The following is a 21586-nucleotide window of genomic DNA, read 5'->3' on the forward strand; positions in this document are numbered from 1 at the left end:
GAATTTGGGGGCTAAGTAACTGTTGGGACTAATGTCAGTGGAAAATCTGGACAGGAGAGACCTCATTGAATATCACAGACCCCAGACCGGTGTTGCTGACAAGTGGGCAGCTCTCATCGTTAGGTCTGGACGCCCTGGGGTGGCCCCCAGAAGCATCAGCCTCAGGAATCCACATAAGACACTCAAGAGCTCCACAAGGCGCCATGTTTCCATCTCCTGCAGGTGGACCCCAACTCTCCCTTCCCATCAAGATTGGGGGGGCTTCCCTGGTGGCGCAGTGGTTGAGAGTCTGCCTGCCGATTCGGGGGGCGCAGGTTCGTGCCCCGTTCCGGAAGGATCCCGCATGCCGCGGAGCGGTTGGGCCCGTGAGCCATGGCCGCTGTGCCTGCGCGTCCAGAGCCTGTGCTCCGCATCGGGAGAGGCCACAACAGTGAGAGGTCTGCGTACCGCAAAAACAAAAAACAAACAAAAAAAAGATGGGGGATCCCTCCCCTCTCACTTTTCATAGGAGATTGTTGTTTAATGTCACAACATTTATACACCCTCTGTCTACTGTGGCTGCCTTCACCAGAGAGCACTACGACCTCCCTCTCCTGACCCTTACCACTGCTTTCTCGTTCTCTGAGAACAAGCTGTTCCTAACCCCTTGTCCCCCTGCCCCTTCTCCTTGTGGGTTATTAGCCTTCATTGCTGGCCTGCTTTTTACTCCTCTGCGCAGCTGCTCTGCTCCTGTCTTACCTTTTCAGTGTGCATGTTTGTGTGTGTGTGTGTGTGCGTGTGTGCTTTCTTTTTCTCTGAAATAGATCCCCCCCACTGCAGGCTCTCGAGGCAGGAGTGAAGGGCCCCTGAACCTCCACGGCACAAAGTGCAAGCAGGGTCCACAGGTCTGGGCTGCTGTTCCCTCCTGCCAGGTCTCTGAGAGGCCAGCCTTTGAGCAGGGCTCCCTTTGCGCAGCCCATCCTGGCCCCGCTGACTGCAGGCAGAGGAATTATTTGAGATCAGATGTTTCCCGCACCAACTCTTTTACCCTTTCCCTGTAAGTCTCTTCTCTGGGAACTTACCCATTTTCTCATTTTCAGCACAAAAAGTACAGAAGCTGAAAGGCCAGGCAGCTATGGCCCTCTCCTGCAAATGTGTCTTTTGTCAATTACACATGGATGTCATCCTCTATCACTTTTCCATATCTGTGAGATTTTGGATCAAACATATGTGAATCTCCAGTTACTCCAGGTCATGACTTAGGCAGAATGATTTAGGAAATCCAAGTTATAAAATCAGGAAGGAATTAAATATTTGGATGGAAGAACAGTCATGGAAAAAAATGTTATCTGCAAAAGAGCAAAACCGCTTGATAAATGTCTCACTGAAATGAGGAAACCCCCAAAAGAGTTTGTAGCAGACCAGAGTTTAATAAATAGAATTCGCTGTACAGTGCCCAGTGAATTTAACATGTGTGAAAAGCTATGTCATGCTCTTCACCTGATGTGCTGTCTGTTATGTTTTAGTTTTGTGGATGTTCAAAATAAACAGATTAATAAATAAAATCAACTATAAGTGCATTCATAAGTTACCTGACAGCTACAATGATCTACAGGGGTCTGATTTTTTATATATATAAATCTTTTCACTGCTCATGTGCAATTTTGGGGGCCACAGATTTCCCAGGAGTGTGGTTGGGAGAATGAACCGTGAGACGGTACAGGTTTTTGGTCTTGTGGGAGTAGAAAGGGCAGGGGGTGGAGAAGCACTTCTTATGCCTTGGTGGTTAAAGGTCCCAGTGTTGGCATTAGACAGACCCAGCTCTGCTACTGACTAGCTGTGTGACACTGGGCATCTTAACCTCTCTGAGATGATATCTCTTCTGATAAGTGTGACCCACCTTAGATGTAAGTAAATGAGATAATATCAGTCTGTAAAGCTCTTGGCACAGTACCAGGCATCTAGTGAGTACTAAGACTGCTAAGACATTCATTTCCACTCTCTTAGTCCAGATAGCTCAGTTTGGGCTGTCTCACACGCGCTCACTCACCCTGACACTCGTGGACACAGAGAGGGGAATGGATTCAAAGGTCCTCTCTTCTCTAAGTACACGCCTACTCCGCCTACCCACCTACCCTGAAATAGGAATTTGTCTTCAGAGGCCTCTGCCTGCCACTTTCAGCTATAGGGAACTCCAATAGCTCCAGGCCAGATGCCTTCCAAAAGGCCACTTTGCTTGGCTGATGCAGGCTTTTTGTTATCTGCTGTCAGGAGGGTCAGGAGACCTGGGGACATGGCAAGGCACAGGGAAGCTGGAGGGCAGCAGGCGACACATGATAAGCTCACAGTGGGTGGAAGTCACTTGGAGTAGCCTCTACCTTGGCTTATGGAGCTGTAGGAGTGGCTGAATGGGACACTGGCCAGTGAGTGACTCTGTGTCTGGGTCCTGGCTAAGAAGAGCATGGAAAGAGCTAGAAAATGTCCACCCGCCACAGAGCCTGTAAGTAACCCTTGCTCCAAACCTACCTGGCAAGTACAGCCATTGACCAACCCCAGCCCCCTGCATGGTAGTGGTGGTCCTGCACAGAAAAGAAGGCAGTTCAACAAAAAAATGTCATTTTGACAGAGATGGAAACTGGATTACCCACCTGGACTCTCCGGGGGCCACACAGTCGTTCAATCTGTGATGTAGTTAACAAAGGTGCATTAAAGTTACAGTGTGTCTCCCTATGTGTTGGGGACACAGTGGAGAACAAAAGACTGTCCTGGGTCTACAGGATCCCACTAGTCTAGACCCAGGACAGACGAGTCACGGGCAAGTTCAACACGGTGTGATAAGCCCCACAGGGGGGCGGGGTAAGGAGAAGCCTCCTGCGCCACCTGGAAGGTACATCTAACTGGGTCTCGAGGAATCAGGGAAGACTGTGCAGGGAAACTATCTCTTCTCTATGAGCCTACATTGCTTCCTATATAAATGGGAAAGTATACGTAAAAGTGACCTTCCCCAGCAGTCAGCAAGAAAATACTCCATTTCTGTCATCCTCTGAGAATAGCAATAAAAATGTCTGAATAGCATGCTGCAAGTTACTCCAAGTGCTCATGGACTGTGCCGCTCTGTTTTTTAGTAGGGGGGAGAGGAGGTCGTTTAAAGGAGAGCTACCCAGGAAAGCCAGCCTTGCTCCGATCACCGCGCCTCAATCCTCTGGCTGTGCCTAAAAATCTCCCACCGCTGGGGCAGAGAGGAGGGTTTTATCGCCTCCTTATCCTACCTACTTGGCTACAGCCAACGATGGTCAACATGACGAATAGAACCAGACCGCCTGGGATCAAATTCAGACTACACCAGTCATTTTGCTCTGTGATCTTGAGAAAGTTACTTAGCTTCTCTGGTCTTCAGTTTCTTTATCTATACAAGATTTGGATATAATAATAGTGCCTGCCTCATAGAACTGTTCTGAGTATAAATGTGTTAGTGTGTGCAAACTACTTAGAAAATCACCTAAATTAGGCAAGCATCATTAAATGTTAATTATCTTCACTAGCACCGTTGTCCTCCTCCTCCTCATCAAGATCTTCATCATATGATGAGCACAGTCCCACAGAGAAAGCATTTACACTGGTGACACCCTCCTTGTGTAGTGTCATTAAGAGTTTGGGTGTGAGGGGATAGAGTGGGAGTATGGGATTAACAGATGCACACTATAATATATAAAATAGATAAACACAAGGATTTACTGTATAGCACAGGGCACAGGGAACTATATTCAATCTCTTGTAATAAACTATAATGGAAAAGAATTTTAAGAAGATAATATATATATGTATAACTGAATTACATCTGAAACTAAAACAATACTGTAAATCAACTATACTTCAATAATAAAAAAAGATGTTGGGTTTGACTCAAACCCAGGCTTCGCTGCCACTGGCTGTGTTGTCATTTTGAGCCTCAACTTTCTCATCTGTGAAATGGGCTAATAAGAGGACCCGTAGTATGGTATTGTTGTCAGATTAAATGAGCTCACCTATAGAAAGCATCCAGCAGAACCCCTGGAACAAAAGGAGCTCTTGGTAAATGGTCATGGCTGGGTTGCTACTAGGTTAACACAGAGGAAGTCAATGTTTACGTCTCATCCGACTGTAGTCACTCTCTCCTTTAAGAAGGGGAGGACATGCTTCATATAAGTGAGAAGAAATAAATCTTACTGCTTCCTTGGCCTCTCAGAGAGGGTGAAAGAAGACAAAAACATTTTAGCTTCCTGCTAGTTCTCCCTGATACTGGAAGTTGGACCCGAAGTAGCTGGCCCATTATTTAGCAGAGCACATTAATTAGTCTGTGTAAATGCAAAAGCAGGCTCAGCGCTGAGTAAGGAAAGAACTAAACTGCACTGAATGTTGAAATGTGGTGCCTGGATTTCCCTGAGAGGAGATGAGCAAGGAGAACTTGAAAGTGAAAAAAGGGGGGCCTAGCATCATGGAAGTGGCTTGGTGGCTGGAGGGCCATTCAGCAACAGAAATGTCTAAGATTTCATATTTGGCAATTTGTGTTGCTTCCACATAACCTTCCCATGTAACATCAAAACTATAGCAAAAGCCACTCTCTGTGATGTTCTGAGAATAAAACACTGAACAAAAGGCACGTTTCACATATCAAGGATAAAGATTCAGGAGAGCTATGGTCCATGTAGATGCTGAGGCAGGTCTGTAAACTCACCCATCCAGTGAAAGCAGGAACTTGGAAGTTTTTATGAGAAGAACAAGACACCCTCAGCCTACCCCATCCCTGGGCATCCTTGGAGGATGGGGTGGAATGTATATGTGGGATGGGGCTCTCCCAGTTTCATGTGAAGGATGCTCAGCTGTCATCTGGCTTGTGAAATCATCCTCATTGTCCAAATCCCTACCTGACATCTCAGCTTGAGTGTCTAGTGGTCTTTCACAGGTTGCACAGCCAGAAGAGAACTCTCTCTTTTTACCCTGCCCCTGCCCCTCCCCAGGGCCTCAACTTTCCCCAGCATGGGAAATGACATTCCCATTCACTCAGTGGCACAGACCCCCAATCCACCCATTTTACTCGATGGTTCTTTTCCATAGTGCCACCAGACCCATCCATATATCCGATTGACTCCAACCTCCAAACATTTCTCAAATCTGTCTGCACTCCCACTTCTTCTCACCCCGCTGCCACCATCCTCCATCCTCACCTGGGCAATGGTCTCCCAACTGAGCATCCATTCTTTTCCCACCCCTCACTCCTATGCCTCCACCCCTTCTGGAACACAGTTGGCCAGCCAGGGTCATCTTTAATAAAAAGTAAAGTAGGAAATTTACTATCTCTTCCCTACTTCAAATCTGAGTTTAGGATGAAAGCCAAACTCATTTTATCATTGCCTATGGGATGTGATCCTGCTCTCTGACTGCACCACCGACCCCTCCTGCACCCTGCTTCCTTCCTTCTCACACATTCCAAGCTCAGTGCCACCTTAGAGCCCTGATAGCAGCCCTGACAGAGTCCTGGCTACCTGTCCCTAAATGCCCACTTTCTGACCATTCAGCTGAAAGGGACACTGGATAGAAAGGACACTTCTATCACAAGACACTGTTTAAACTTTCATGCATAGCTCTGCTGCCATCAGAGAGTTGTCTTACTGACTTATTTGTCTGTTTATCCACTGGCCTCCCCAGTGGAATGCCAGCTCCATGAGGGCTAAGGATCTTTGTGTCCCCATCAGAACTGTGCCCCAGCAACTCAAGGGATAGATGAGTGACCGCACGGGTGGGTTTGATTATCATTATTCCATAGGCTCCTGTGACTCTGAAAACCTCCAGTGAGAACTGGAGATCGAGCACCATCCATGGTGGCTGTGGCTTCAGCAGAACCAAATTCTGAAGCCAAGGTAGATGTGCTAATTATTAAGCCAGGGCAGTTCCCAGCAGGAGGGCAATCACAGCTCTGAGTTAATATAAAGCTTGAGGCCGCAGTCATCTGAGCATAGATTCCACCAGTAAACACAAGAATGCCAAAGTTACTGAAAACCAGAACCTCAGGTTTTCCGTCTCCCCTGAAATCCCATCTTCTCCTTAACCTGAGTCCCTGCACCCAAGTGAGGGCTTGATCACAACATTAACTCATTAAACCACTGACACAGACAAAATAAAGAGCCATTTCATCAACTGGGAAGTCCTGAACTGCATTGCAATTAGGTGGGTTCTATGAACGTCTCCAAGGGTAATGGCTAGGAGGCCAGGCATGGAACCTCACTCCATCTCTGGGACACAGGGTGGGCATCCTTGTATGGTCCAGCATATCCTGCCACAGCCTGCCAAGCTGAATCCTCAGCAGGGTGGGAGACTGAGGATGAAGGGGTTTGCCTACTGCATTTCCCAGATTGCACCCTACTAAGCAGCCACGAAGTTTGGCTACGAAGCATCCACAATCAAATGTGCATAGAAATTGAGTTCAGCCAACACTCACAGTATTGGAAATAGGTGGTATTTTGCGTCCTTTATGAATGTAAGTTCAAGATCTGGGTCTCCTTCCCAGACAAGACTGACCCAGGACCTCCTTCCAGGGGAACCATAGAAAAAACTTTCCCAGTGTAATCTGGCTCATCCTCAGTGACTTTGTTCAATACTTCGCTAATGAAACAAAAAGAAATTCCCTCAATTCCCTCTCTTCAATTCTACTTATCTCACTTTTATTTTTCCCTCTTGTCTTAGATGAATTGATAGTTCTTTTTTTTCCAAGGATAACCTCTCCACAAGATGAAGCTTTCATCTTCAGTTTTTTCCATCTACTTTTCAGATACTGTCCCATCTAGTATTTATCTCTGCTCGATATTATAAATCTCTCCCTCCCACTGACTTCTCACCTACAGAATAAGGTTTCCCCATTCCTAATAAAAAGCATTCCTTGACCCTACTTCCCCTGGAAATTTCTCCCGTGCCCCACTTCATCACCAGATTCATTGATAGGGAGTTTACCTACTCGTGCAGGCTACCAAGCTTCAGCTCCCTATTTATTTCTCAAGCCTTTAAACTCTTCCTTTTACCATTTCACTCCCTGACCTGTCACAAAGTCACGGTGATCTCCCGATACCCAAATCCAACAGCTTTTTCTTAGTCCTCATTCCACACAGATGAATCCCAAGTCCTTCAGGGTCTGACCAAAGCTCACCTAAGCTCTCTCATCAATAGCTATCTTGCCCATGACTAGGGGCACTCACTTATCTTGTCAGACATAGATATGATCAGGATTCTGGAATTCCAGGAAGCAGAGAACACACAGAGACTTATCATAATATTGTGGATTACTTCACTGTGCATGACCATTTCAGTGACCAGAGCTAAATTCTCTTTGCAACCCTGATGCATAGCCCTGTGCTTTGAATTAAGTTTAGATACTCATTCAATCCTGGAATATCATTAAGAGAACGTGTGCCACTGAGGCAGAAAAATCCTCAGTGAGTCATATGCGTGAACTTCCAGGGAAACTGGAAATACTCCTTCCTGGGAGATCTTTCAAAGGAAAGGAGCATTTAATTAATGCCTTAGTTAACAACTTTTGAAAATGAACAGCTATTTATCAAGCACACACGGTGCTGAGCACGGTAGCATTAGCAGTTTTGCAGATCAGCGCACCAGCTGCAGCAGGGCCTGGGGAAGGGCGGGGTGGGGGGGTGGGGGAGTTAGGCAGGCAGGAAGCAACCCAGACCTGAGGTGGCTGCAGGGGCAGGGCCAATTCCTGGGTGTGCACTGTGCTCCCTGCTTCCTGGGCTGGGGTAGGTCCTGCCGAGGGCATGACTGGATGAAAAAAGCAAGAAATGGACACTAGTATGTTCCTGAGGGCACGAGGCCCCCTTTGGCCTGGGCATCAGTGGTTGCTCCAATCACCTACAACTGCTTCTTTGCAATCCCATTGCAGGGAGGGAGAAAGACGGTCTCTCAGAGGTCCTTCCCATGCTATACTTCCTTGATTCCCAGCTAGCCTGGCTTCCAGGAGAATGCCAGAGAGCCTCATATGGTGGGCCACACATGCCTGAGTGGGCTTCCAGGGCTGGCATCCATGGTCCCTCCCTCAGCCTGGCAGATAGGAAGGGCTAGCACCCAGGGATCCTGGAATACATATGGCATCTTGGCAGCCGCCTCTAACAGATGACCCACGAACAGCTTGCCTGGGCTGTAGGTAGTGACACAAACCTAATTGCACTCGTTGGTGTCCATTTCAGTGCTCCTCCCAGGCCCAGTTTTTCTTTCCCTTCCCTGTTACCACCCGATCTCAATCCTTAATATCACCCCCTTATGCTTGTCTGTGCCCCCATATGTTTGGGTTCTTTCTGGACCATCTGCTGTGCTGTCCATGTACCTTTCCTTTCCCTAGCACCTCCTCTCCAGCAGATAAGAGCCCAGGAACTCAGAAGAGGGGAGGGTCAGTTTCTCCTCTTGGTCAGCCTCTGTCCCATGCCCACCTCAGAAGGACACTAAGGGCCCTTTTAGGAAAAGAGAAGGGGACTCACTGGAATCCCAGCATGCCCTTTGCTGTCACCACTGAGAGCTACCACAGAGAAAACATGGCTGTTGCTTGGCCTCCAAAGCTGCAGATTTAGATAATCTCATGATCAGTCTCTCCACCGCTTCATCTTTCCGGTTGCTATTTCCTTGAATCTGCTCCAGCTGGTTGACTTCTCTCCAGTTTGGGCCCCTCTTTTTTGGCTGGAAATGTCTCACTCTGACTTGTCTGTGGCCTTTCTTGCAGCCAGCTTCAATCTCTACTGCCGTGCCCCACTCAGTATGTTCCCAGGTGGCCACCTGCTTAAGGGCCAGGGCAGGAGGTCAGGGTACATGGGGACTGCCTCCCAACCCTCACCCTGACCTTGAGAAAGTCAAGCTGCCATGCTTGGTCAGCCATCTGAACGACATATGCAATTAGAGGCTTCACTCAGAATCCCATTAACATTTCTGGACTGTGCAGCTCAGAATCCCCAAACCTAAAATGTGGCAAGACTCTGGCCAGAAGAGCCCTTTGGAGAACAACATTATGGGAATATTGGCAGCGCTTTGAAGTCACCTGGGCAAAGGTAAGGACCCCTACACTCACCAACTTTGTATCCTGGGCTCTGAAGACATCATGTTCCAGAAGGAGATGGCTTCCCTAAGTTAGCTCTCTGTTACAAGAGGACAGCTGTCTTAAGGAGAGCCCACTGGCTACTTGGGGATTCTTGGGGAGTCCCTAAATACCCAGGGGTGTCTGCAGTGGGCCACAAGGCAGGGATGCAGGGACACACAGCACCTCTGGTGGGCGCTGCCGGTCAGCCATCCCCCTCATTCAGCTTAGCTACCAAAAGTATGGAAATGCCTGCTGTTATTCATAAGAATAGAAAAATAAAACAAAATAAGCCAAGTTTCCAAACAGTAAAATAAAGATGGTATATCCACACAGTGGAACATTATCCAGCCATTAAAAATCATGCTGCAACTCTGTGTTTATTGAGGCTGTGGAGAATCTCATTCTCATATATTATTACTGAGGGTACACATTGGTATAACCTCATATGGGTTATAGGTACAAAATAGGTATACCAAATAGCCTGTGGGGATTATTTGGCCCTGTATTAATGTTGTATTTAGGTTCAACCATATTTATTTAGGTTTATTATATTTTTGATCAATCCATTGAAGTTATTTGTAAGAGCAAAACATTATAAAGAAATTAAATGAATTTGGATACACCAAGGCAATGGAATAGCATGTATCTCTAAAAATAAAAACAATGAGCAATTTCTCTCAGAGCTCCAAAAAGCTTGCAGGGGGAATACTATAAAGCACAGGATAATATGTGTGATATAGTTTTACATGTGCAAAATGGAGGAAAAACAAGAGCATATATTAATATTTGTTTATATATAATTTGTTTAGATATAATTCATAAGGACACACAATAGCAGTGGTTACCTCTGTGGTGATGGTGGTGGTGGTACAATGAACCTGCAGATGAGGGACAGGTGTAGGAAGAATTCATGTATATATGTAACATATATATAATATATATTATATATATAATAACTGAGGTAAACAATACCTCAATAAAGTTTGTATATAAAATATTTATTTTACATCAACATATTACATATATTTATTATATATATCATACATATAAACTTTATTTTACATATATATTTACATATAAATAAATAAACTTTATTGAGGTATTATTTACCTACCATAAATCTCACCCATTTTCATGTACAATTCAATGATTTTTAGTAAATCTACCAGTGGCACAACCATCACCATAATCCAGTTTTAGTACATTTTCAACACCCCAATAAGATCTCTTGGGTCCATTTACAGGTAATCCCCATTCCCAACCCCAAACCTAGGCAACCACTAATCTACTTCTTGTCTACATAGATTTGCCTCTTTGGGACATTTCATAGAAGTGGCATCGTGCAAAACAGGATCTTTCACTACTTAGTATATTGGTTTTTTTTTTTTTTTTTTTGCGGTATGCGGGCCTCTCACTGTTGTGGCCTCTCCCGTTGCAGAGCACAGGCTCCGGACGTGCAGGCCCAGCGGCCATGGCTCATGGGCCCAGCCTCTCCACGGCATGTGGGATCTTCTCGGACCGGGGCACGAACCCATGTCCCCTGCATCGGCAGGCGGACTCTCAACCACTGCGCCACCAGGGAAGCCCAGTATATTGTTTTTGATGTATATTGTTTTTGATGTTCATTCATGTAGCATATATCAGTACTCCATTCCTTTCTACTGTTGAGTAGTATTCCATTGTTTGTGTATCCCATATTTTGTTTATCGTCAGTTGATACACATTTGGGTTGTTTCTACTTTTTGGCTATTTTGAAAAATGCAGCTATGAACATTCATGCACAAGTTGTGTGTGTGTGTGTGTGTGTATGTGTTTGAACCATGTGAATAGATTATCTATAAAAAGTCTTTAATATTGCAAAAGATTAGTTAAATGGCACATGAAACAATCTTATTAAAAAGGAAGTAGCAAAGCAATGGGTGTGTTGTGCACATGCACATAGAATGATTTGATTCTGTTTAATAATTAAATAAGAACATAAAAAAGATTTGAAAGGCAGAAAGCTAAAATGTTAGCAGTGTTGTCTCTGGGTGATGGGACTGTGGATAATTTATGTGTTTGTGTGCTTTTCTGTATTTCAACAAATTGTCTACTGTGAATATAAATTACTTTTGTAATCAGAAACAAACCACAATGCTATTAGAAGAAAAACACCATCATACCCATGCAATTTCTCCAAGGTCTTTACCTCTCTGCTGAGGAAAGATACCCTCCCAATAGTCCCCACGTAGGGGAGGGGAGAGTGCATCCTATCTCTCTCTCTCTCTCTCTGTCTCTCTCTGTTTAATGCTGGTCACAGCATCCAGAAAACAGCAGATCCCCAATAAATACAAATCAATTTTGGAGACCTCAAGATCAGTCTCCATGGCAACCTGACAAGGGCATAACACTATATGAGCACCGCCCCAGTGTGGAGATAGTCCAGCACAAAGAACACCTGACTTGAACAGCCCGAGGCTGCCAATGGACCATAGTATTTATCTATGTGGCAATGGGATCAGGCTTCCCAGACTCAAAGAGGCAGACATCCCTCTAAATGATGGAACATTGAAAGTCTGAACTGATCATCCTGATTGTGGGTTCCCTGAACTGCCATTTCTATTTATACAGCTGCAAACAGATGTCATGATTCAATATCTTCCAGAACTACATTTAAGAACTAAGTGTCCTTTCTCTATGTTTACCTCATTCACAATTTCATCATATTGCTTCATAATTACTCATTTGTCTGCACCAGGCCTGTCCCTTACATTTGTAGGACCTGGGACAATAGAATAATTAGAAGCTCACATCTCACATGTTCAAAAATTCGGAAGTCATAAATCAAGCTAACACGCTCTTAAATAAGGTACATCCTATCTTCCTACTCTATTGAATATATTTTCAGAATGACCTGAAGAACCAGGTACAAATTTAGACATCTCAGGCTCCTTGGAGTTGGGAGTTGGGCCATATGGTGCCAGAGAGCTGGTCCCTGGCTTCCTCCCCTTTTCCATTGCACAGCCAAAGAAGCACCAGGCGCCCCAGCTTGAGCCACCACTCACCCCTCACTCACACTCCCATCTGCCCCCAAACAGCAGCCCCTTGGCCAACTCTTGGGCTTTACAGGGCACACACCTGCAGTGCAGCCCACCCTTAGGAGAAAAGACCAACAGACAGGCCTGCACGTGCCCTGGAAGTGGGCTAAGGACCATTTTGGTAAGGAATTCTGGTTTAGGCAACTGCAACTTTATCTAGAAGGGGCGTGGGACAGGGGCTGTGGATGCCATGGCCCTCGGACTCCTGGCAGCTGAAGGAGGGCCCTGAAAAGTAGGAAAACCCTCTTGCCCAAGATTAAGGGATACCGATCTGCATTCCCACTAGACTGGATTTCTTGACCTTGGCACTACTGACATTTTGGGCCAGGTAATTCATTGTTATGGGGCTGTCAGTTATGGGGCTATACCCTTCTTTGTGATCATCGAACTCCCTGGGAGACAAGTCATCCCTTCCCCCAATAAGAACCAATGCAATAGACTGTGAAGCTCTAGAGGGCAGGAAATACAACTGCTTCACTTAGTGGCAGAGTAGATGCCCAGTAACTGTTGGAAGGATGAATCAATGAACCAACATCAACTCATGACCTCAGAGGCATTCTTGAAAGACCTTATTTTCCTGGTGAGGATTGTGAAATACTGGGGACAAAGGACTCCTCAGAACAAGCTGAGAGCTGTTCTTGATCCCCCAGATATAAATGATAAATCTGGGTTATAAAGGTAAAAACGCTAGGAAGCATAAACACAGTGTCGTGCGCCCGGGACCCCAAGGACGGGACAACTCCCTCTGTCTGACGCATGTATTGAGTTGACCCGATGAGGCTCCTTAAGACCTTATGCATTTCATGGTCCAATCTTTCGCCACCAAAGCTGCCCAGGTTAGGTGAATGAGGGAGGGACCAGGGTCTCTAAACTTAAATAGACACTCCTAAGGGACCTGGTAGAACACTGTTAAGCCCAACATGTTCCTTAGACCAATCCAAATGCGATGCACAATGAGGGCTATGATGCACATGATGAGACTTCTGACCTGCAAGGTGCTGATTGCAAAAGCTCTTCATCCCCCTGACATTCATTCTCCCTGTCCTCACCATTGGGATTTTGCAAACCCTGTTCATGCTGAGTCTCTTCAATTGGCCAATAATATTTACTGCTGTATCAAGCCCACGTTCCTTCTCCAGAGCAAGCACGCACCCAACCTCCCAGTTTTCTTTATAATAGATGAATTCCTTCTTGTACGGTTCCCACATTCCTAGCAACCGAGCATACATAGTTATATCCAGTTGAGTTTGGGTTGGCACTTTAGGGGCAGTGGTGATGTTTGCATGAAGAAATGAAGTTCTGATGGAGTCCGACACTTGGAGCAAAGTGCATAACTGGTACCATTCACTGGTACCAAGGGGACCTAGACTTGATTTCAGAATCTGCTCATGCCTCAGTTTTCCCTAAAGTGGCAGGTCTCAAAATGTGGTCCAAATAGCCCTGGTGGTCCTGAGACCCTCTCGGGAGATCCACGTGTCAAAACTATTTTCCTAGGAATACTAAGATGGTCTGTCCTTTTGTTCACTTTCATTCTCTCACAGGTATACGAGGAGTTTTTCCAGTGACTTCCTGACATGTGATGGCATCATTGTTCTGATGGCTAAATAAAATGTGTGTGTGTGTGTGTGTGTGTGTGTGTGCGCACTTGTGTTTTCCAATGTTTCTCAGTTTTAATTTAAATTACAGTAATTGTAGATGAATATAACCCACATAAACAAAAACTCTTCAAGGTCTTTGTAATTTTTGAGTGTAAAGGGGTTCCAAGACCAGAAAGTTTGAGAACCACTGTCCTAGAGCAAGAATGCTAGTCATACTTCTACAGCATTGCAAGTAGGGAGTGGGGAAAAAAATATTTGGAAGACCTTTCTGTGAGGTAGAGTAAGTTACCGAATATAAAAATAAGTACACTTTCAGAGTTTTATAACAGGAGTGTCACTGTGACATTTTAACTGCAAAATGTTCTCTAGGTTCTTCGAAGTGGAAAAAAAACAAGTCTAGAAAAAAAGCAAAAGTATTAATATTTTCAGTAAAAGCAATACATCTTAAACACAACATTGCTTGTTTGGAGGTTTACTGATGATCTGATTTGCACCTGGACCAGCCTCAACTCAAACACCCCCAACCTGTCCAAAGATTGGCTCTATTTGTTGGCATCCCTGAGAGCGTCAATTACACTTGCAATTTTAAATTTGACTGCAATTTTGAGATTATCAGTGGCTTTCAGTTACCCATGCTATAGAATCAGGATGTATTATCAAACAGAAGTATTTTTGTTAATACCTAAACAATATCACTTAGGAAAATAAACAGACGAAAGACCCCATTCCCTCTAGCTTTTTTTTTTTTTTTTTTTTTTCCTTTTTGCGGTATGTGGGCCTCTCACTGTTGTGGCCTCTCCCGTTGCGGAGCACAGGCTCCGGATGCGCAGGCCCAGCGGCCATGGCTCACGGGCCCAGCCGCCCCGCGGCATATGGGATCCTCCCAGACCGGGGCACGAACCCGTATCCCCTGCATCGGCAGGCGGACTCTCAACCACTGCGCCACCAGGGAGGCCCCTCCATTCCCTCTAGCTTTAACACCAATCCTTCCATCACATCTGATTTTCCCTTTTTAAATTTCTTTAATTCCTTTTCCCCCTTCACGTAACATAGATGCTATTTTCTTGCCACCCTCACCCAAGTCCCTAGGTGTTTTGACCACATGGCATCATTCATACGCCCAGTATACCTAGAAGAGGCATATGACAATTGGCTTCATTTTTTAGATGGAACAACTGACACATGAAATCCACCTTCCCAGATCAACATGGCCAACTGATGGCCAGGCCACCAACTGCTACCCAAGATGCTACCCACCCATACTGAAGCGGGGGTCCCCAGATCCTTGTTTGAAGAGGCACAAGCTGGAAGCTGATGGGGGCATTTCTAGAAACTGCCTCTCCCTGACTCACAGAAGCAAAAGCCACGCATTTTCTTAATTAAAAGAACAATAATAGTAATCATAATAACAGATAAGGAGAGGTCAAGAGCATGTCACCAACAAGAAAAGTTTTACCATTTCAAGGCTGGGGCAGATGTATCGTGAACTACCATCTCAAGCCCAGCCACTTTTCTACATCCAGCTTCCATCTTCTGTGCTATAAATAATTCAGAGTTTTCTTTTTTCTTAAATATCACAAAACCAAGTCGGAATCTTTATGTGAAGGATTCTGCTGTGTCCCTCTCTCCCTCCTCCTCTCCCTCCCTAGCCAGCCCAGGCAACTCCCAGGAGAACGACCCCTCAAGCTTTAACATTTATTCTTTGACATTTCAGACTATTTGTTAGGCAGAGCTGCCTTCTTGAGATCAAAGTTGGAAAATCTTGCCAAGAACTCCCGCTTGGCCCTGTCCAACTGTGACAGCGAGGGTCTATTAACCTCCAAGCATCTGCTTCATTCCTCTTTGGGAGAAATCCACCAACCCTCACCCAGAAGGGCAGCCATCCTCTCCCTCTTCCACCCTCCCCAGCACTCCAGAAGGGGGCAGAGGTCACCCTTCCCACGTGATACACTAAGATACTCAGCACAGAGAGACAGACCCCAGAACCAAAAGATGTCCCCTACTAGGAGACAACAGTGACTCACGGGGACATGGTATTTGGGACACCTGTCTGGGTAGGATCTTTTTTTTTTTTTTGTGGTACGTGGGCCTCTCACTACTGTGGCCTCTCCCATTGCAGAGCACAGGCTCTGGACGCGCAGGCTCAGCGGCCATGGCTCACGGGCCCAGCCGCTCCGCGGCATGTGGGATCTTCCCGGACTGGGGCACGAACCCACGTCCCCTGCATTGGCAGGCGGACTCTCAACCACTGCGCCACCAGGGAAGCCCTGGGTAGGATCTTTTATCTGAGGAACAGCAAGCTCAGAGACAAATATGGAACAAGGAAAGGTAACTTACCCAAGTCATTTTGCTGGCGGTAGTGCTGAGACTGATGCTAGCTCTTCACTGCCGTGCACTACTGCTAGATGATGTCACCTCCATCCACCTGGGAGGGTGACCAGGTTTAGGGCTGAAGTCTTAAGCTCTTACATGAAATGACTTACCATTTTCTTCTGAGGCATTGCAGTGTAGGGTTCCTGAACTTCACAAGAGCACCTACCCACCAGCTGCCAGAATCATTTCTTCCTCCATACAAAGCCGAGGGCCAAACTGGGGGACCGAGCCTAAAGCTGGGCAAAGGTGTCGGGATGTTGTGGTTCACCTTTTTTCTTTTTCTTTTTTTTTTTTTTTTTTTGTGGTGGTTCATCTTGATGTAAGAGGTCAGTGGTTGACTAACCCATCTTGCTTGGTTCTTCTTCAAAAAGCTTCTGCCCACACCCTGACCCAGTGTTACCTAGAGTGTATGCATGAGTCTATTTAGAGTGAAGAGTGTTTTATGTTCAATTAGATTGGGAAAGAGGTAGGATAAAAAGGGTTATTTAAAGGAGGACTTCTCAGAGGCTTTAGTATCCTAACATGCATGGTAAACCTACAAGAGGTTGGCTATACCATACAATCCTCTCCAAAGTTATTTGATGTGCTCTTAGCATCTTATGAAACTAGAGGGAAACATTTCCACAGCCAAGGAAAAGGAGAGCGCTTGATCCTTACAGCATGATTTATTTAATAACAAGTTGGGCATTCAAATGAAGACAGGACCCCATTGTAGAAACTGAAGCTTTCCCAGAAAACTGATCAATCCATGTAGGGCAGTAGTTGGTCAAGTGGCTGACCCACAAAATTACTAAGATGGCCAAAGATACCATACTGAAAATGCACAGTGGTGTCATTCTGGTCTTTTTAATGACCAGATTGTCCATTTGGTATCAAAGGTACTATGCAGCAATTGCCTGTTATAATACCGGGAAATGTCAAGTTGACAGCCATAAAGATTGAACGATTCCATGAGTCATTCACACATGAACTCAGAATTTCAGTTCTCACAGGAAGGACATTCTCAGAATATATTCTTTATTCATGGTGCCTCTTCTACCCACCCTCCCCCCCAGAGTCAAGTTCTCACTGGCCAGCTCTGCATCTGGCTCCCTCTGAAGCAAAAGGCTTTGATCCAGAGCTGTGGCTCTAAGATGGGAGAGACAAGAGAGATCTTGGCTGTGCCCTCTCAGCCAGCATGAGTTTTCAGAGACCTAACGCTCATGACAAAAATTGCTTTGAGATTTCCTCTCAGGTTCTCTGTCACATGAGTCTTTTTCTCAGAATTAACCGTAAGAGAAGGCTGACACGTTGGTGTATACATAATACGTGGGCTGGACTTAGCATCTAGCCTGCATTCCAGAATTTTCCTTCTCCCTAAGATTGCTTGTAGGAGGGCCCTGGGAGAGGTGCCTACGTTGGTTGGCCCATGGGACACAGACTTTAGGACTTGTCCTTCTTGACTGTGGCAGCAGGAGGGCAGATCTTGGAGACAGTTTGTCTGGCCAGTGCTGAGAAAGGTTGGCAGTGAGACAGCGTTTGTAGGTCCAGGGGTCTCCTGTGTTATGGAATCTAAACCCTCTCAGCTCCAAACTCAAGGACGTTCCATGTCTCCCTGCTCCCAACACCCTCAAGAACCTGGCTGTGTGTAGTAAATATCTCCCTAGGCCTGTCCAGCTACTAAGAACTGTGGCACAGACTGTAGACAGATGTCATTCCTCCAAGAGCACCCGGGACCCCTCCCCGCCAGCCCCACACCTTCTCTTCCCCTGAGAAGTCCATCTGGGAGTCAGGATCACATGACTTTGGCCAAAAGCTGTTGCAAACGTTGCAATGTAATGGACATTGCACTGCAATTTTTTTTTTTTTTTTTTTTTTTTTTTTTTTTTTTGCGGTATGCGGGCCTCTCACTGTTGTGGCCTCCCCCGTTGCGGAGCACAGGCTCCGGACGCGCAGGCTCCGGACGCGCAGGCTCAGCGGCCATGGCTCACGGGCCCAGCCGCTCCGCGGCATATGGGATCCTCCCAGACCGGGGCACGAACCCGTATCCCCTGCATCGGCAGGCGGACTCTCAACCACTTGCGCCACCAGGGAGGCCCTGCACTGCAATTTTAAAACATTATCACGAGGACCAAAACAGACCAAAGCTGGTGTGTGCTTCAGAGTAAAAAAGTAGGTGGCATTTCAGAGCTCAATAAAAGAAGCATCACCAGACCATATTTGACAGCAGTGAAGTCCCTTTACAGGGGTTAGGTCCTTGCCCTTCTCACTGCAGAATAAACGTAGAGACAAGAGAGGGAAGCCTTGTCCCTTGTCTTTTGAAGGGAAATAGGCCAGTTGCTCCACTGAGGTCCCCAAAGCCCGAACCAGGCTTCATTTTGCTGCCATGGTAACAGCACATGGGAGGTAGAAATGGGGAGGGGGAAAGAGAGTTCCATAGACAAGCTGGGTGTCACTGTCAGCCACCAAGGCCTCCGCCATTACTCACCCAAGTCAGGCTTGGTGGGGTTTTTCCGAACTGACATGACACTCTGTTCCTCAAACTTGGATGGAGCCACAAGTTGGACACAACCCTGGAGCTCATACCTTTGAGCAGCCTCAACCCTTGGTCTTCAAACCTTCTCCATAGCCATGTGGGCCATTCTGATCCACCTTCCAAACTCTCAGACAGCGCCTGACATCGCTCTCAGACAGGGTGTGAAGGGAGAATTGCTCTTTCCCTCTCAGAGAAGCCAGGCTCCATTCTTCCTGCCTTATGCCACATGCCTTTCCCTCCACTCTCAGCCAAATCAAAGTCAGGTTCATGGACATCAGAGCGGCCTTAAGCGGCTCCTATTTGCAGAGGGTCATGGGAAGACACGTGATCCTGAGAAGCCCAGGGCTGCCTCTGGTCTGAGTAGGAAGCTCATGCATCCCCTGTTTTCCAGGCTTGAAAGTCTCACCAAAGCCCTCAGTCAGGATTTCTCTACAACTCGGATCTTCCCTGGGAACTTGGAAATCCTGCCTTTCTCCTCTACCCAAGTAGTTCCACATTCCTTCCCAAACTGGACCTGCATGGACCTGGCCTTGCCTTTGGCACAGAATCTGAGTCATCAGCATCCTCTGTGTCCCTCTAGGATCTGTGCTTCTCAGAGATCCTCCTGCCTTTCTTGTTTCTTTCTTGCACGGGAGCCGAACAGGCTGTAGTCAAAGGCTAACCCCAATATCTCCCTCACTCTCCCCAGTTCTCACAATGCTCCACCCCCAAACCTGCAGAATATCTGAGCAATGCATCCGCCTCCAGCTGGAAGGCAAAGGGGGTGGGGAAGGAAGAGCTACCGCTCTCAGGTACACACCCAGGAGGGGACAGGGTCCTGATGGAAAGAGACGAAAGGCAGCGAGCTCTTAGGCCTCATCACCCACCCAATCTCCTCCCCGAGCAAGCAGAGCTTAAGTCCCAGGGGCAAACTGGGGTCACTTTATCGAAGGAGGAATTGGGATTAAAATCCTACCCTCAGAATCCTGATGAAATTTCCAAACCACGTGCAGAAGCAGACGAGAAACCTGATCTCTTGCCAGCAAGAGATCTTCAACTCACTTTGGGTTCAAGGAGGGTGGAAGGAGGCTTACTGAGCTCTGGGAGATATGATTAGCTCTTGGCTGAGGTTTTCTTGAGAGGTGAGCAGGGCGGGGGCGGGGGGGCGGTACGGGATTTCTAAAGGCAAAATGCAGAACCAGAGCTATCCAAGGCAACTGAGGCCACAGGCCGCTTCGGCCGCTCCCCAGCAGTACAGTGGGGATGTCAGGCGTGGGGCAAAGCTAGGGGTGCGGGGGAGTGGAGCTTCAGGCCTCCTGGACAATTCTGATGCAGACCCGGTGCCCCTGAAGCTCCCACCCTCCTTGCTGCCCCGTCGCCTCCTCCGCTGTCACACTGAAGAGTTTTCCCTCTGTCCTTCCCAAAGGAGCCTCAGAGCAGCCAGCATCCCTTCACCTTCACGCCTCCCCGTCTGTCCCTCACTGCTACCCTCATCTTGCTCTCCATTTCAGAGTCACTCTGGAGGCCACCTGTGAGTCTAGCCGGAGCTCTGAGTCGGTAAACACTGAAGGAACAAAGGCCCTCTGCCTGATCCGCATGTGGCGCAGTCCAGGAAGCTACACACAATGAAGTCACCCTGCATTGATCTGCCGGCTCCCCGTGCTGTCTCCACAGCATCAAACCCTCCCTGGCGTCTAGCTCCTGTATCTGAGATGCTTGAGCCTCTGCTCAGGCCTGGCCTTGGCCTGCAGGAGCTGGGCAGAGCCAAGGGAAGCGTCACGGCCCAGCACTAGGCTGAGGTCACACCTGCGGCTGGGGACGGGGAGCATGTGGTGCCTGGGAGCTTGGCTATAGAAAAGAATTCCCACGTAAGAAGGGAGAGACAGGGTAGCCCAGAGCCCAGTTACTTGGCTTCCAAATTGAAGATGCTTGGCATCTGCTCTTTCCCTGGGTGAGAAGCACATGGCCGAGCTTCCACACACCAGGAGGTCTTTGAGGAAGGGTGAAAAAAGTTCAGATGGGGGTGCAGAAGTCAGGCAAGGATCTTCCTTCCACTACCTTCCTGCCTGAAGCTGCTTCCGCTTACCTACCAACTTGAGGATCAGGTGTGTCTCAGACAACAAGTCCTTCTTGACAAAGATGCCACCCTTGTCTGTTTGGGGATCTCCCCAAATGAAAGCCAGATGATTCATCTTAGATGTAAGAACAACCACACTTTCAGGCATCAAGGGTCACTAAATGCTAGAATGGGTGAAGGAGTGTGGCAGACGTTCTTTTCAAAATCACCCTGTTCGGGTGTTTCCAGGGGGAAGTTAGGGATAGCATGTAGCCCCAAAGACCCCTGAAGGACTTCATCTAGGGAGCCACGGGGAGGCTATGACTGTGGAGACCCCAGGACTGCAGCATTCCGGGAGCAGAAGATGGGGCTGCTCTATGGGGCAGCTGAACAGCCAAGAGCACCAGGAGGTCAAAGAGACCCCATGTCAGTCCTGGCGCTGCCACTCACAGCTGTGAAAACCTGGCCTAGTGATTACTAACTCTTTCTGAGCTTCAGCTTCCTCATGGGTCAAATGTGCGTGGCTCTGAATAGGTGCTTCATAAGTTCGACATAATGATTGTTACTAATGCTCCCCAGGAAAGCCCATTCTTTGGAGCTTGGCAACCAGTTCCGGGATCTGGCCACACAACCCTAGTGAAAGACTCAGGTCCTCTCCAAAGCATGTCCCTGGAAGGCCCTACAACTGAGTTGACCACTGTCCTACAGCTTCTTAAGGGTACAGTGTGTTCCCCACCCTCTGAGCTTCAGGGAACAGGGTTCAGAACCAGGGCCCCTCAATCACTCCTTCCAGAATGAAGATCCAGACAGCACATGGCAAGCACACTGGTTTCATGGATTGAAGCTTTGCCACGAAATCCCCTAGGACCAAAACGTAAGCTCAAGTCCGAGAAAGCCACTGTG

General features: G+C 47.2%; 1 protein-coding gene across 4 annotated transcripts in view; it reads right to left on the minus strand.

The window, feature by feature from the left end:
* NTRK3 (neurotrophic receptor tyrosine kinase 3) overlaps positions 1–21586 on the minus strand; it is a 372061-nt gene that overhangs the window by 64001 nt on the left and 286474 nt on the right. The window lies entirely within an intron of this gene.

This window comes from Mesoplodon densirostris, chromosome 4 (genome assembly GCF_025265405.1).
Source record: "Mesoplodon densirostris isolate mMesDen1 chromosome 4, mMesDen1 primary haplotype, whole genome shotgun sequence".
Lineage (NCBI taxonomy): Eukaryota > Metazoa > Chordata > Mammalia > Artiodactyla > Ziphiidae > Mesoplodon > Mesoplodon densirostris.